This window comes from Phycodurus eques, chromosome 1 (assembly GCF_024500275.1).
Source record: "Phycodurus eques isolate BA_2022a chromosome 1, UOR_Pequ_1.1, whole genome shotgun sequence".
NCBI lineage: Eukaryota > Metazoa > Chordata > Actinopteri > Syngnathiformes > Syngnathidae > Phycodurus > Phycodurus eques.
The window spans coordinates 34,044,067-34,058,072 of NC_084525.1; the positions used below are offsets into that span (position 1 = coordinate 34,044,067).

Sequence of the window (14,006 nt, forward strand, 5' to 3'; positions counted from 1 at the left end):
CATTTTCTTCTGTCGGAAATTATGTTTTGGAGAAGATTCTCTGAGAAGGGACTGACGTTGCTACAATGCCTAGTCTCCAGCATCAGCAGCAACAGTTGGAGTAACCACCATTGATAACTTTGCCAATATCAGATTCAAATCCTGGTCTTTATTCTTCTCATTGCGCCGGATGGGTGGCTCGTTTGTGGAGCCAGCTTGATAAGAGAATTTTTTTTTTTCTTGCAGGACTTTACACTGCCTTTGTATTGTCAATAAAGTTTAAATGTTTCTAGATTTTATTCCTTTTCCTCCAATCACTCATTTCCTGATCAGCGTGCTCCTGTTGTCTCTGTGGCCCTTTGCTCTGTCTCTCTCATCTTCCTCTGTGTGCTCTGTGCTGTCACCCCTCCCCATCTGCTTCGCTATGGCGTCAGGTGGCTATCAATAAAAGGAGAGCTCAAACTACGTAGAAACGAGCATAAAAACTGAAACTGAAGAGGTAAAAATAATATTGTGGGGCATGAAATTATTATTGTGGGACACATAAAAAAAGCGAGAGGGCCCACACAATTAAAATGCTCGCTCATTTTGCAAAATCCCCTCTCACTTTCTGATTTCCACACTCGCTTCCGTTCTCTTTGCTCTCGATTCTGATTTCTGCTCTCTCTGTTTTATTTTCTCCTTGCTCTCGAGTCTTCACTGAGCTACGCTTGCTTCCAATTTTACCGGGGATGACGTCACAGATTAAGACTCGACGAGACGATCACTGAGCGCTACCTGGGGCCTGGGTTCAACAGTGCGTCTGGCTTGCAGCATTAATGGAGACTTCCAACCAAACTAGCTCACCATATTTTGAAGAACTGGTAAACTAAAGTACTTTGCGTTACATAAATGAAACAAAATAACTATAAGTCACATTAGTGATGCACTGTTTTGAGATGAAACCCTTTATTATTAAATATTACACGTGACGTGTATAGCTTGTTAGCATGAGTCACATGTTACCTAGCAACCTTAAAATGTACTATACAGCTAGCTTCACACAAAACAGCATTAAATTCAAGCAGAAATACTAATGTTGGGAGATAATAGTGGGAGCTGAAAATAATAGCAAAGTAGGTATATAAAAGTAATTGGGTGTAGTATTTTTAATAAATATTAGGATAGGTTTGTAGCATAAAGATGTATTAATATGCAATATTCTTTATGCTGTCGAGTCTACAGTGGTAATACCAATAGTAGTCATACGTAGGTAAAATCTATTAAAAACTAATTCTGAAACTTTACCTCCATCTGCAAAATATAATGCTCTTTGAGAAATTCCCTTGGCAATAGATTCTATATAAAAACACTCAATTTGATACTTCTTAAATTTGAACTCTTTCTTTAAAATTAGATCAACTATTTAGTGTCAGAACACTTGACCCTGAAAATATATTGATGCTTTGCACCAATCTTAACTGTGGATAGATTTTCATTTCTTAAAAGTGTGATCACAGTGTAATATTATATGTTTGCATGGTATTTGTTTGGTATTTTAAGTTTTGTTGCTCTAAAGAACAACATTAACCAGAGCTGTTATGTAGCATTTCTGTAATAGTAAAAAAAAAAAATATATATATATCATTAACTAAGTTTATGGTTTTTGACATTTTAGGAAACTCTACGACGTAGCATATTGGAACGTCTTAAAGATAGACTACAGTGGCTACTTGGACAATCTTCTCCTGACATTGACTGCTTGGAATATGTCTGCAATCAAGAATACATCTTAATCGATGCAGCGTCCCAAATTCTGGATATACCTTCCACCATAAGGCAGGGTCTTGGAGAATTAGAGAAACTTGCACGTGTTGCTATTGAAGAGGATCAACGTCTAATTTTGTACACAGTTGTACAAGGAGAAATGGGACGTCCTAAATTTGAGTTCTCTGTTGATTTTTTACATGTCTTTTGGAAATACCTCTGCCAATAAAATGTGTAGCCAGCCTACTAGAATTAATAAAATGGCATTTCAACAAAGACATTGTTTAGCTCTATGCCTGATGAAGAACTGGACAACAAAGTTGCTAGTATTAAAGCCAGAATACCTCATGCAGGATACAGACTTGTCAAAGGACTCCTGCAATCTGAGGGCCATCGCATACAGTGGCACAGAATTAAAAGTTGTATGCACAGAATTGAGTCTGTCACGATTGACACGCATGGGATGCACAGTGCGACAAACTTATTCTGTCAAAGGTCCACTGTCACTTGTCCATATAGACACTAATCACAAACTATTAAGGTTTGTGTGATTTCTGACTTGAATGGGTGGTAGTTATTTTGTATACAGTTGTGTCTGCTGCTCACCAATGTATTTCCTGTATCTTAGGATTACTCAGAGAATGTCTTAATATCAAATACAATGTTCAGTTTACATTTCAGTTTGCTTAAAATTTGTCTTTTTATGGTTTAAGGTACAACATTGTCATTTTTGGAGGTGTGGATGGCTACTCAAGAAAGGTGAGTAAATAATTGGTATTAGTCAATTTGTCTTTCCTAAAGGCTCTAACATGGTGTAAAATGTGTGGTTAGATCATGTACCTGAATGTTGCAAAGAACAACATATCAGGCACAACTCTCAACTTCTTCCTAGAAGCTGTTCAGCGGTTTAGCTGGCCATTGAGGTATGTTTTCCTACTTTAACAAAGCCTTAAAAGGTGCAAAATGTAGAAAATGTGGGTAATTATTGATAATCAACTTGTAAACATTAAAAAATAAACTGCAATCAAATGTTATATTTACAGATGCACAGACATTGGCTTATTTTACAATGTTGGCAGTCTCCATTATACATTTGTTTTTCCTGAAGTACTAATATTTCTTGGTCATAAACTATCGTAATTTGGAGTAATCTAAAATGGTGCTCCCTTATTAATATATTTTTGAGGTGCTCTAAAATGAAATCATACATAATTGTCTTGAAAGATGCCTTCCATGGAAAATTAAATTTGAGCATTTAAACTCTACTTTTTCCAAAGTCTGGCGTACCAGAAAAACATATTTCAGTGTTCACTACAGCAAAATATGAATCACACATTCATAGTGTCATAATATTACTTCAAAGCTGTGTCATGTGTGTGTGTGTGTGTGTGTGTGTGTGTGCGTGTGTTCCAGGTTTTGTCTTCCTCTCTCTCGTTTCTCACACACCTGCTCCTGTGAGCATCTTCACCACCTGTGCCTCGTTCATACCTAATTACCGATTGTATTTAACCTCGTGTCTCATTCCCACTCGTTGCCAGTTCGTTGTACCTTGTCGTCACGTTCCAGCATTCCTTGTCACAGACTCACAGTAAGACTTTGACCCTGTTCTGATTATCGACCTTGCCTCTTTGCCTCATGTTCTTGGATACTGTTGCCCTTCTTGGATTGCCTGTCCTTGGACCGACCTATGCCCGTCTATTAAACCACTCTTTTTGGAAACTGTCCATTTGTTTTGGAGTCTTGCATTTTTGGGTCCTATCCTCTGTTCCGTTCATGACAGAACGAACTGGCCATAACATGGACCCAGCAGACTCAGACCCGGTGCGCAAAGCCCTTCAAGCGCAGGGTCAACGCCTCTCGAAGCAGGATGAGCAGCTTGCTGCCCTCCACCTTCATCTAGAGGGACTGTCAAGGCATCAGGACAATATGATGAGACAGGTGGCCTCACAGTTTGAACTTCTTATGAAAATTATCCAAGAAAAGGAACCAGTTGGCACCACACCCAATACCGCCACGGTATTTCCATGTGAAACAGTCAACATGCAGCCACCTGCCACCTCCGCTGCTGTCTGCCCACAGCTCTCTCGACCGGAGAGGTTCTCGGGAAATTCTGGGAACATTAAGCCGTTCATCACGCAGTGCAAACTCCACTTTGAGCTCCAGGCAGCTGCCTTCCCCACCGAGCGGGCAAAGATCGCTTTCGTCATTTCCCACCTGACTGGTCGTGCGGAGGCGTGGGCTACTGCTGAATGGAGCCGCAATTCCGCCACGTCCTGCATGGGCTTTTTTCTTAAAGACTATGGAGCAAATTTTTCAATTTTCCACTCCTGATCGTGAGGCAGCTCGCTCCCTTGTCACCTTACGACAAGGCATGCGCAGGGTGTCAGATTACGCGATTGAGTTTCGCATTCTAGCAGCTGAGAGTCATTGGAATAATCGGGCGCTACTCGATGCCTTTTTTCAAGGACTATCCCCCGCCGTCAAGGATCATTTAGTGCCGCTAGACCTGCCGACCGACTTGGACACTCTCATCGCTCTCGGCGTAAAAATCGACAAGAGGCTTTTGGATCGCGAGCTGGATGGAGATCGGCGGAAGGCTGCGTCACCGCGCACTTTGAGGACAAGCCTCGGTGACCAGCCAAACCAAGGCAGATCCCCTGGTTCCGGTCTCAACCCACTGGCTAACGTCCCCACGGAGGAACCCATGCAACTGGGCAGGTTCCGTCTCTCCCCTGAGGAACGTCAACGCCGGCTGAGGGAAGGGCGGTGCTTCTACTGCGGTCAGTTGGGTCATTCCGTGAGCAACTGTCACGTCAAAGTTGCCGGTACCGGTAGCAAGGGCACGGGAGAGGTGAGTCTGAATTTGATGAAGGAAGACCCTACACGGGTTCTTCCTAAAGTGACACTATGCTCTCCTGATCAAGAAATTCATACACCTGTATTAATTGACTCTGGTTCTGACGCAAACTTACTCAACTCCATCCTCGTTAAACGTATGCACCTTAGAACCTTTGAAATAAAACGCCACCGCAACACCTATGCTGCAGACGGCAGTTTTATGGGCAAAATCACTCACCGCACTCAAACACTCACATTGACATTTCCCGATTCTCACTCGGAACGCATTAGTTTTCATGTTTTTGACGCCATGAATCATGACCTTATCTTAGGGAACCCATGGTTGAGATTACATAACCCCCACATTGACTGGTCCTCTGGGCAGGTTATGTCATGGGGCAGCAATTGCGCCCGGAACTGTTTCAAGCCGCCATGTGATGTTCAGGGTCATGTTTCTAAGGACAATCCACAGACCCCATCTGGGGATCCTGATTTATCTCAAGTGCCCACCTGTTACCAGGATATTAAAGATGTTTTTTCCAAGTCCAAGGCCAAATCCCTTCCACCCCACAGACCTTATGACTGTGCTATTGACTTGCTGCCTGGAACCACACCCCCACGAGGCAGGTTGTTCTCTCTTTCAGGGCCGGAACACAAGGCCATGAAGGAGTACGTGGAGGAATCACTGGCAGCCGGGATCATTCGCCCATCTTCATCCCCTGCGGGAGCAGGATTTTTCTTTGTGGACAAGAAAGACAAGACCCTGCGACCCAGTATCGATTACCGGGGTCTCAACGAGATCACTGTAAAAAACAGGTACCCTCTTCCTCTCATCTCCACCGCCTTTGAGTTCCTGGAGGGAGCCAAGGTTTTCACCAAACTGGACTTAAGAAATGCATATCATCGAGTCAGAATAAGGGAGGGGGATGAATGGAAAACAGCCTTTAACACACCCAACAGGACATTATGAATATTTGGTAATGCCTTTTGGGCTTACTAACGCTCCAGCTGTTTTCCAGAACCTCGTCAATGATGTCCTGCGTGACATGCTGAATGTTTATGTTTTTGTTTATTTGGATGACATTTTGATTTTCTCCCCGGATGAGGAGACTCACATTATTCATGTCCGCTCTGTTTTGCAGCAGTTACTGCAGAACCAACTATATGTTAAGGCTGAGAAATATGAGTTCCACAGGGCGTCAGTTTCTTTTCTGGGTTTTGTCCTGGCTCAAGGTGAAGTCAAAATGGACCCTTGCAAAGTCGATGCAGTAATTAATTGGCCTACTCCCACGTCACGCAAAGATGTACAAAGGTTCTTAGGGTTCGCAAACTTCAACAGAAAATTCATCAGGAATTTCAGTTCTGTAGCCTCTCCTTTGCATGATCTTACCTCGCCACACAAACCTTTTGCATGGAACCTGCTTTGTCAGGCAGCGTTTCAAAAACTTAAGTCGAGCTTTACCTCCGCTCCCATCCTTACTTTGCCAGATCTCCAACAGCAGTTTGTGGTAGAAGTCGATGCGTCTGATGCCGGAATAGGAGCAGTGCTCTCCCAGAAATCTCTCAAGGATGATAAATTACATCCTTGTGCTTTTTCTCTCCCAAAAACTGACACCAGCTGAGAAAAATTATGACATTGGTGACCGTGAACTGCTGGCAGTCAAGGTGGCCTTGATGGAGTGGAGGCACTGGCTAGAGGGGGCACAGACTCAGTTTTTAGTATGGACAGATCACAAGAACCTTGAGTATATTAAGACTGCTAAAAGATTAAATGCGAGGCAGGCTAGATGGGCTCTGTTCTTTACTAGATTTAATTTCACGCTATCCTACCGACCCGGTTCTAAAAATGGTAAGCCAGATGCTTTGTCACGCATTTTCTCCAAAGAGAATTCTTTGTCCGACCCAAAGACTATTTTGCCCAAGTCATGTTTTATTTCCGCTTTTGTTTGGGACATTGAAACGGCGGTTAAAGGGGCTCTGAAAGACACTCCTAGCCCTGAAAACAGGCTTTATGTGGTTCCGACCTTAAGGGGAAGAGTCATCCACTGGGCTCACACGAACCGCACTGTATGTCACCCAGGCATTGCCAAGACTCAATCAGTGGTCGAACATCGCTTTTGGTGGCCTAATGTTAGGAGGGATGTTATTGATTATGTCAATGCTTGCCAGGTATGTGCTGCCAACAAGCCCTCTCATCAACGTCCTTCTGGGGAGTTGCGACCCCTGCCAATACCACAACGTCCTTGGTCAGACATTTCCGTAGACTTTGTGACAGGATTACCGGCCTCTAAAGGCAATACCACCATTCTTACAGTTGTTGACAGGTTCTCTAAGATGGCACACTTCATTGCACTTCCAATACTCCCCTCAGCTAAAGACACTGCCGAGCTGATGATTAATCAGGTTTTCAAGTTCCATGGTTTCCCCAAGAATGTGGTGTCTGATAGGGGTCCCCAATTCATTTCGCAATTTTGGAAGGAGTTTTGCAATCTCATAGGTGCTACCGTCAGTCTGTCATCTGGGTTTCAGCCTGAAACCAACGGCCAAACCGAGAGGCTGAACCAGGACCTGGAGACGGGGCTCCGATGTCTCTCTTCACAGGATCCGTGATCCTGGTCTCAGAAATTGGTTTGGGTCGAATTCTCCCACAATTCCCTCCCCTCTGCATCCACTGGTCTATCGCCTTTTCACATTGTGCATGGTTACCAACCATCTCTGTTTCCTGCCATAGCCCCTGAGTCCACAGTTCCAGCGGCATTAACCTTGGTGAGACGCTGCAGGAGGACCTGGGAGCGACCCCGACAGATGCTGCTGCGCCAGGGACGGTCCTACAAAGCCGCTGCTGACCGTCGGAGGACACCGGCCCCGAACTACAAATTGGGTCAGCGAGTTTGGCTCTCGACCAAACATATTCCACTCCGGGTGGAGTCCAAGAACCTCGCTCCCAGGTTCGTTGGGTCCTTCCCCATCACAAAGATCATCAACCCTGTCACCGTGAAGCTGAGGCTCCCAAGGTCGATGCGGGTCCACCCTGCTTTTCATGTCAGCCTACTCAAACCAGCCCGGGAGTCCCCTCTGGTCCCGCCTTCCAGGCCCCCTCCTCCCCCCGGTTTGTGGATGGGGGCCCGGTCTTCGCTGTGAAGCGGCTTTTGTCGTCTCGTCGGAGAGGGAGGGGGTTTCAATATCTGGTGGACTGGGAGGGCTATGGGCCTGAGGAACGTTCATGGGTACCGTCTGCGTTTATCATGGATGATTCGCTCATTCGGGACTTCCACGTTGCGCATCCAGGGGCCCCAGGGCCGTCTGGGGCCGGCCGTTAAGGGGGGGGTACTGTCGTGCGTGTGTTCCAGGTTTTGTCTTCCTCTCTCTCGTTTCTCATACACCTGCTCCTGTGAGCATCTTCACCACCTGTGCCTCGTTCATACCTAATTACCGATTGTATTTAACCTCGTGTCTCATTCCCACTCGTTGCCAGTTCGTTGTACCTTGTCGTCACGTTCCAGCATTCCTTGTCACAGACTCACGGTAAGACTTTGACCCTGTTCCGATTATCGACCTTGCCTCTTTGCCTCATGTTCTTGGATACTGTTGCCCTTCTTGGATTGCCTGCCCGTGTACCGACCTATGCCCGTCCATTAAACCACTCTTTTTGGAAACTGTCCATTTGTTTTGGAGTCTTGCATTTTTGGGTCCTATCCTCTGTTCCGTTCATGACAAGCTGATGTTGTCGTCATCTCATTGAACACCTTGCTTTTCTCTTAATACAGAGTAAGAGCAGATGAAGGAGTTGAAAATATGTGAATAGCCCGCTGCATGTTCACAGTGCAAGGTACAGGGCGAGGCAGCTTTGTGTAAGGAAAGAGTATTCATAACCAGAGGTGTGTTGTCCTGTTTGTGGAGTGTTGTTGTGGATGGTGGTTTGAATGTTGTACAATACGTACATCACTTTCTGACAAGTGCCCAATGACTATTGTCAGTCACCGAATGCTTGCTGATGAAAACTCTCTGGGTATTGAGAACACAAATCAGCATAAATGACATGAAATTCCAAATTTTGTCAAACTTTTTTAAACATTTACAGTACATATAAAACAAAATTCTCAGGTTTGAGACTATGAAACATGAATGGAAGAACAGATGCGGTGCAACAGTTTAAACTCTGCCAAATGCATTTCCAAAGCGTAGGGCCAGAGTTATCAAGTTTAAATTCAGCATATGATTACATGTGTGCAACTGGAAAGGTTATGGACCGAGCACAAGCACTGACAATTGGGAAACAAATGTCATGCATTTCTGGTTGGCAGTCATGTTTAAACTCAATGTGAATTTCAAAATGTTGTTTCTCATTTGGAAGTACTGGCTTGTGAGCCTGACCAGTTATCCATTGTAGGACTGCTTGAACACTCAGAGGCTTGGTGTTCAAAATCTCTTCAGGATCAGACTCTTTTGTTTCCTGTTGATCTGACTCAGATCCTAGTGAGATGAAATTTCAGAAATGTTTTCTGCTGGCATTATTAATAATAAAACTTATGTAACTCGAATGTGCTATGATAGATTTTTAACTTCATCTTCTCCAAGCCCCTGGAGAAAATCTTGGAAGTGGTTCAGGACATTTTTTTCCAGACTGTATCTTAAGGTACCCTTCTCACTCAAGTGGGGTTTGCAGCTTGCCATAATGAAGTTTGTGTCAGGCTAGAAAAGACAGAATTACCAACTGTAGTTATGTTTGCAATGCATTATACAGAATGTATGTATAGCTGAAATACGGCTGCATGCATGTACCTTATTATCTCCAAGTGGCACAAACAAGGGTCGACAGAGGTCGATGTTTTCTTTCATTACATCTGAAGGTTGTACAGCTTGAAGCCTTTTCGCAGTTGCTCAAGCATGGGTAGAAGTCGAGTCAGGGAATGCAGAACAATTGTTCTGAGAGGCAAAATCAGTAGTATTTTTGTAGCATTTACACTTCCATAATAAAACTATATTATGCAGCTTGATAATCTAGTACACTGATTGAGATGTAATTACAAACCTTATCATTGAGTCCCTTTTGTCTGCCTTTATGACACCTGTATATCCACAGGCAAGTAGATCATCAGCAAGACTGTAGTTCTTCATCAGTGGCTCTCTCTAACATTTAACATATTAAATGCACATGATTTGATGGATACTCACTGAGTATAAGTGCGCAAATGTTATGCATGAATCTGAACTCTTAAATGAAGGTATTTGCCTTTTCAATCAACTAAACTGCTTCTGTATGTGTGACATCTTCAGGGGTCACCACTAAACTGTCCATATCTCCTGTTGCAAGATAAGTGTAACACCAGTCCCTCATAAAGTCAGATGTTGTGCCTCCTTATGCCAAGCTTACGGCAGTGATCTCCCCAAAGCTCCTGAAGATATGAGAAGATAAATGCATACATATATACAATAATTTGTTTAACATACATACAGCAATCTTTTATCTTAAGAGGAATGTTTGATGGATCCTGAAGTACTTTTCCCCCAGAGCACTCATTGAGTATATATGATTATTTCCTTTGTTGTCAGTACCAGGCTCAAAGTAGCGCACTTCAATCCCAGACTGCCAAAATGATACACTGCATATAACTAAAGCAGCATCATTGTAGAATATCATAAATAATAAGTGAAACAGCAAAATTACAAAATTGACTGTTACCGGTAAGGAACCCTTTCTTTAAGGCACCTGTATCTACACCTGCTTCACCCAAAAAACAAACACTGAGGGAGCATTTTGGAGTAGATGTCTTTTGTCTTTGCCATTACTTCAAAGCAAGTTCGATTTCGTGACACAAACAGAAAATGTCTTCGAGTTATCCACTTCTTCAGCTAGGCTTTGCAATATATCATCAAGACTAAAAATTAGAACATACCACAAATTAGCCCGTTTATTTTCACACTTACAGTATCTACTTTTTTTTATTAAGATCTGACCTTTTGAGTTTTGCAGCTTCTACATCACATAGAGTTTGGTTTCCCCGTTGTCTGCAAAAAAGTAATGACCACGCATTTGTATACTCTATTGTATCACATTGGATTACTACCAACTACCAAATTTCAATGTATATACAGTATAATATTTTAGCCACTTACCTCTCACCGCATGTGCTTGCATGTACCTCTAGGACAGACATGCCCAAAGTCCGGCCCCCGGGCCAAAACCGGCCCGTGTTCATATTTCCACTGGCCCGAAACCTCTGTCATAAAACCAATAATATGTGGCCCGGCAGTACAAAATACACGCGCAATTTTATATTTCACCACAGGATGGCAGTAAACTTGTGGCTGAACTCTCGCGGGGCCGTTTTGCGCATGATCTGTGTTTTGCCCATTTCTAAAATGGCAACTGGAAGTAAGAAAAGGAAAGTTGATAGCGAGGGCTGACGTTTCCAGGACAAATGGAAGTCTGAATATTTTTTCACTGAGTTTAGAAACAACTGCGTCTGCCTAATTTGCCAAGAGACTGTGGCTGTGTTCAAGGAGTTCAAAGAGGCACGACCAGACGGAACATGCTAATTACGACAAGTTAACTGTGAACGAACGCAGTGAAAAATTGAAGCAACTGGAAACTGGTTTAACGGCACAGCAACACTTTTTCACAAGAGCCAGTGAGTCGAATGAAAATACAACAAAGGCAAGCTATGAGGTGGCAACGCTGATTGCCAAGCACTGCAAACCTTTTACTGAGGGTGAATTTATTAAAGACTGTGTGATAAAAATGGTGGAGAACATTTGTCCTGAGAAAAAGCAACAGTTCGCCAATGTTTTCCTGACTCGTAGCACTGTGTCACGAAGAGGCGAAGAAGTTTCTTCTGATATTAAGAGACAGTTGGACGCAAAAGGAGTGGAGTTTGAATTTTTTTCGTGAGCCTGTGACGAAAGCACGGATGCATCTGACAGCGCTCAGTTACTGATTTTTTTTAGAGGAATGGACAGTGAAATGAACATGCGTGAAGAGCTACTTGACCTCCAGAGCCTTAAGGACCAAACAAGAGGGAAAGATTGATTTGCTTCTGTTTGTTCCGTCGTACATGACATAAAATTAAAGTGGAATAAAATCACAGGGATTATTACGGATGGCGCACCTGCCATGGTTGGCGAGCACAGTGGATTATCAACCCTAGTGTGTCACAAAGTAAGCAAAGAAGGAGGTAAAGCTACAAAACTCCATTGTATTATTCACCAAAAAGTTATATGTGCCAAACCGTTTCCGTGGATCTCAGTGACGTTCCAGCCCACCTGCAGTTGGAGCTCATTGAGCTGCAGTGTGACACAGAGTGTCGCAGCCGGTACCAACAACTCCCTCTTGTCAACTTTTACCAGCAGCTGGATAAAGACAGGTTCCAAGAGATTCGTACATTTGCTAAGAAAATGTTGAGCTTGTTTGGCTCGACATACTTGTGTGAGAAGACATTCTCAGTCATGAACATGAGTAAGAACCGCGTGAGGACAAGACGAAGTGACTCCCACCTGCGTGACATCTTGCGCATTAAAACCACCGCTTTTGAGCCAGACGTGCCCCATTTGTTGCAGTCGAGATCTCAGTATCACCCTTCACATTCATGCAAACATGTTGTTTGTTGATTCTGATGAATAAAGTTTGAGTTTGAGTCAAATTACATAGAAATACTTTATTTTGCATTTCATTCACGTTTATTTTAACCTTCATTTATCCAGGTCAGGCAGTTATAAGATCTACCTAGCAGCAGACAGCATAGTAAAACAGTAAAATATAAATACAAAAAAGCATTCCCCTGGTCGGTAGCATGTAAAATTAATGCTGGCCCGCATGACAATTTTTTTACGGCAATGTGGCCCCTGAGCCAAAAAGTTTGGGCACCCCTGCTCTAGGACATTAAGAGGGAAAGAAGCCAGGCATAGGGGGCAGAAAGCATGCTCAGCCTGGAAACATAATGTTCCATATAACATAAACATTAACAGGTTATATAGGTTTTTCTCTTTAAAAAGTCAGTTAAAGTGAAACAATACCTGTTTGGAAGTTTCTGTAGGTGGGACAATTTCCACATCGGCATCACAGTCTTGCATATTCAACTAACACAAATTAATCAATTAATAAGCACACCTTTGAATTTGCAAGGATAAGAAAACCATGATCACAGGGTGACTTACTGCAATGCTGTCTCGGTCATGTACATTCTCTTCTGCCGTATAAGGAGCTATTGATTCTTCTGACAGGACATTACAAGAACTGACATGAACAGCGAGAGGACCTGCAGTGGCATTTGTTCCTTGCATTTAGTGCAGGAAGACTTTGGCATTCTCTCAAACCCTTTGGAATTGCGTGGCAATAGAGTCAAATCAAGTTGTAGCTGAAGTGGGACGATGTAAAGGGCAGATTTGTCACTGTTGCTTGCTGTTTGCACTACTGCACCAGTATAGTCTTCTGATTCTGGGGTAATCACAGTTGTGGTCCTCTGTCCACTTCCACCTGTTAACACAGTAGCATTAAAGCCAAGTAATCTCAGTAAAAGTAAAAAATATTTAAAATCAAATATCTCAAAACACTACAATACCCATTGCTTTATACAGCAACCAGCCTGCATCCAAGCATAGCATTTTGGGGAAATCCAGACACAGCATTTCAGAGAGCTTAATATAAACAATTTGTGCCCTTTTAGGAGATGATGCTTCATGCAAGTATGGCAGGAATTTCAGTGGTAATTATCACTTACCTCAGTATGAGTGATGTCATTGATTAGTAAACTTCTTTTCCCTAATCCATCTTGAATCAGTTGGAATTCCTCACTGCCTTTTGGTGTTTTTGTTGTCATGCGTGGCAAGAGGTAAAATGAAATCCTAACATTTTTTGCTGCCTTGCATTTCTGGGGAACAAATCTTATCTTTCCCCGTATCCCTTTTTTAAAAAAGCCTAGTAATGATCTGAAATAATAAAATAATTATCCATTTTCTGAGCCGCTTATCCTCACAAGGGTCGCGGGAGTGCCAGAGCCCAACCAGGAATATAATAATTACTACATGTAAAATATGCATTACATTTTTTACAAGTTGTACAATAATGTATTAATTAGAAAACAAAATAGTACATTGTCATTTCTTACTATACTGAGGGCTGATGTTGGAGCTGTGGAGTGACACTGTGCCCATTTCCGTGTCTTTGATCTTGAGTCCCAGGAGATTGCTGTTGATTACAGTTATAAGGTTTTGTGCAGTTGCCACTATTTCCCTCATCGTGCCCTACGACAAATGAAAAGACAGTCAGTGTTGACATCATGTTGATCTGCACCAAACCTTTCTTTACCGTGAAGATTTCTGAAAGACATTTCGTAGATTTGATTGAGCCCATTTGACATTTCTTTCAATTATTTATAGTAATTGCAGAGGTGGAAAGAGTACAGAAATATGCTGCTCAAGTAACTACTACTACTACTTTGATGAAA

The 14,006-nt window shown here is 42.9% G+C and overlaps 1 pseudogene; it reads right to left on the reverse strand.

Moving 5' to 3' along the window:
- Positions 1-297: 297 nt before the first annotated feature.
- Positions 298-13,797, reverse strand: LOC133414094 (uncharacterized; annotated as a pseudogene).
- Positions 13,798-14,006: the final 209 nt, after the last annotated feature.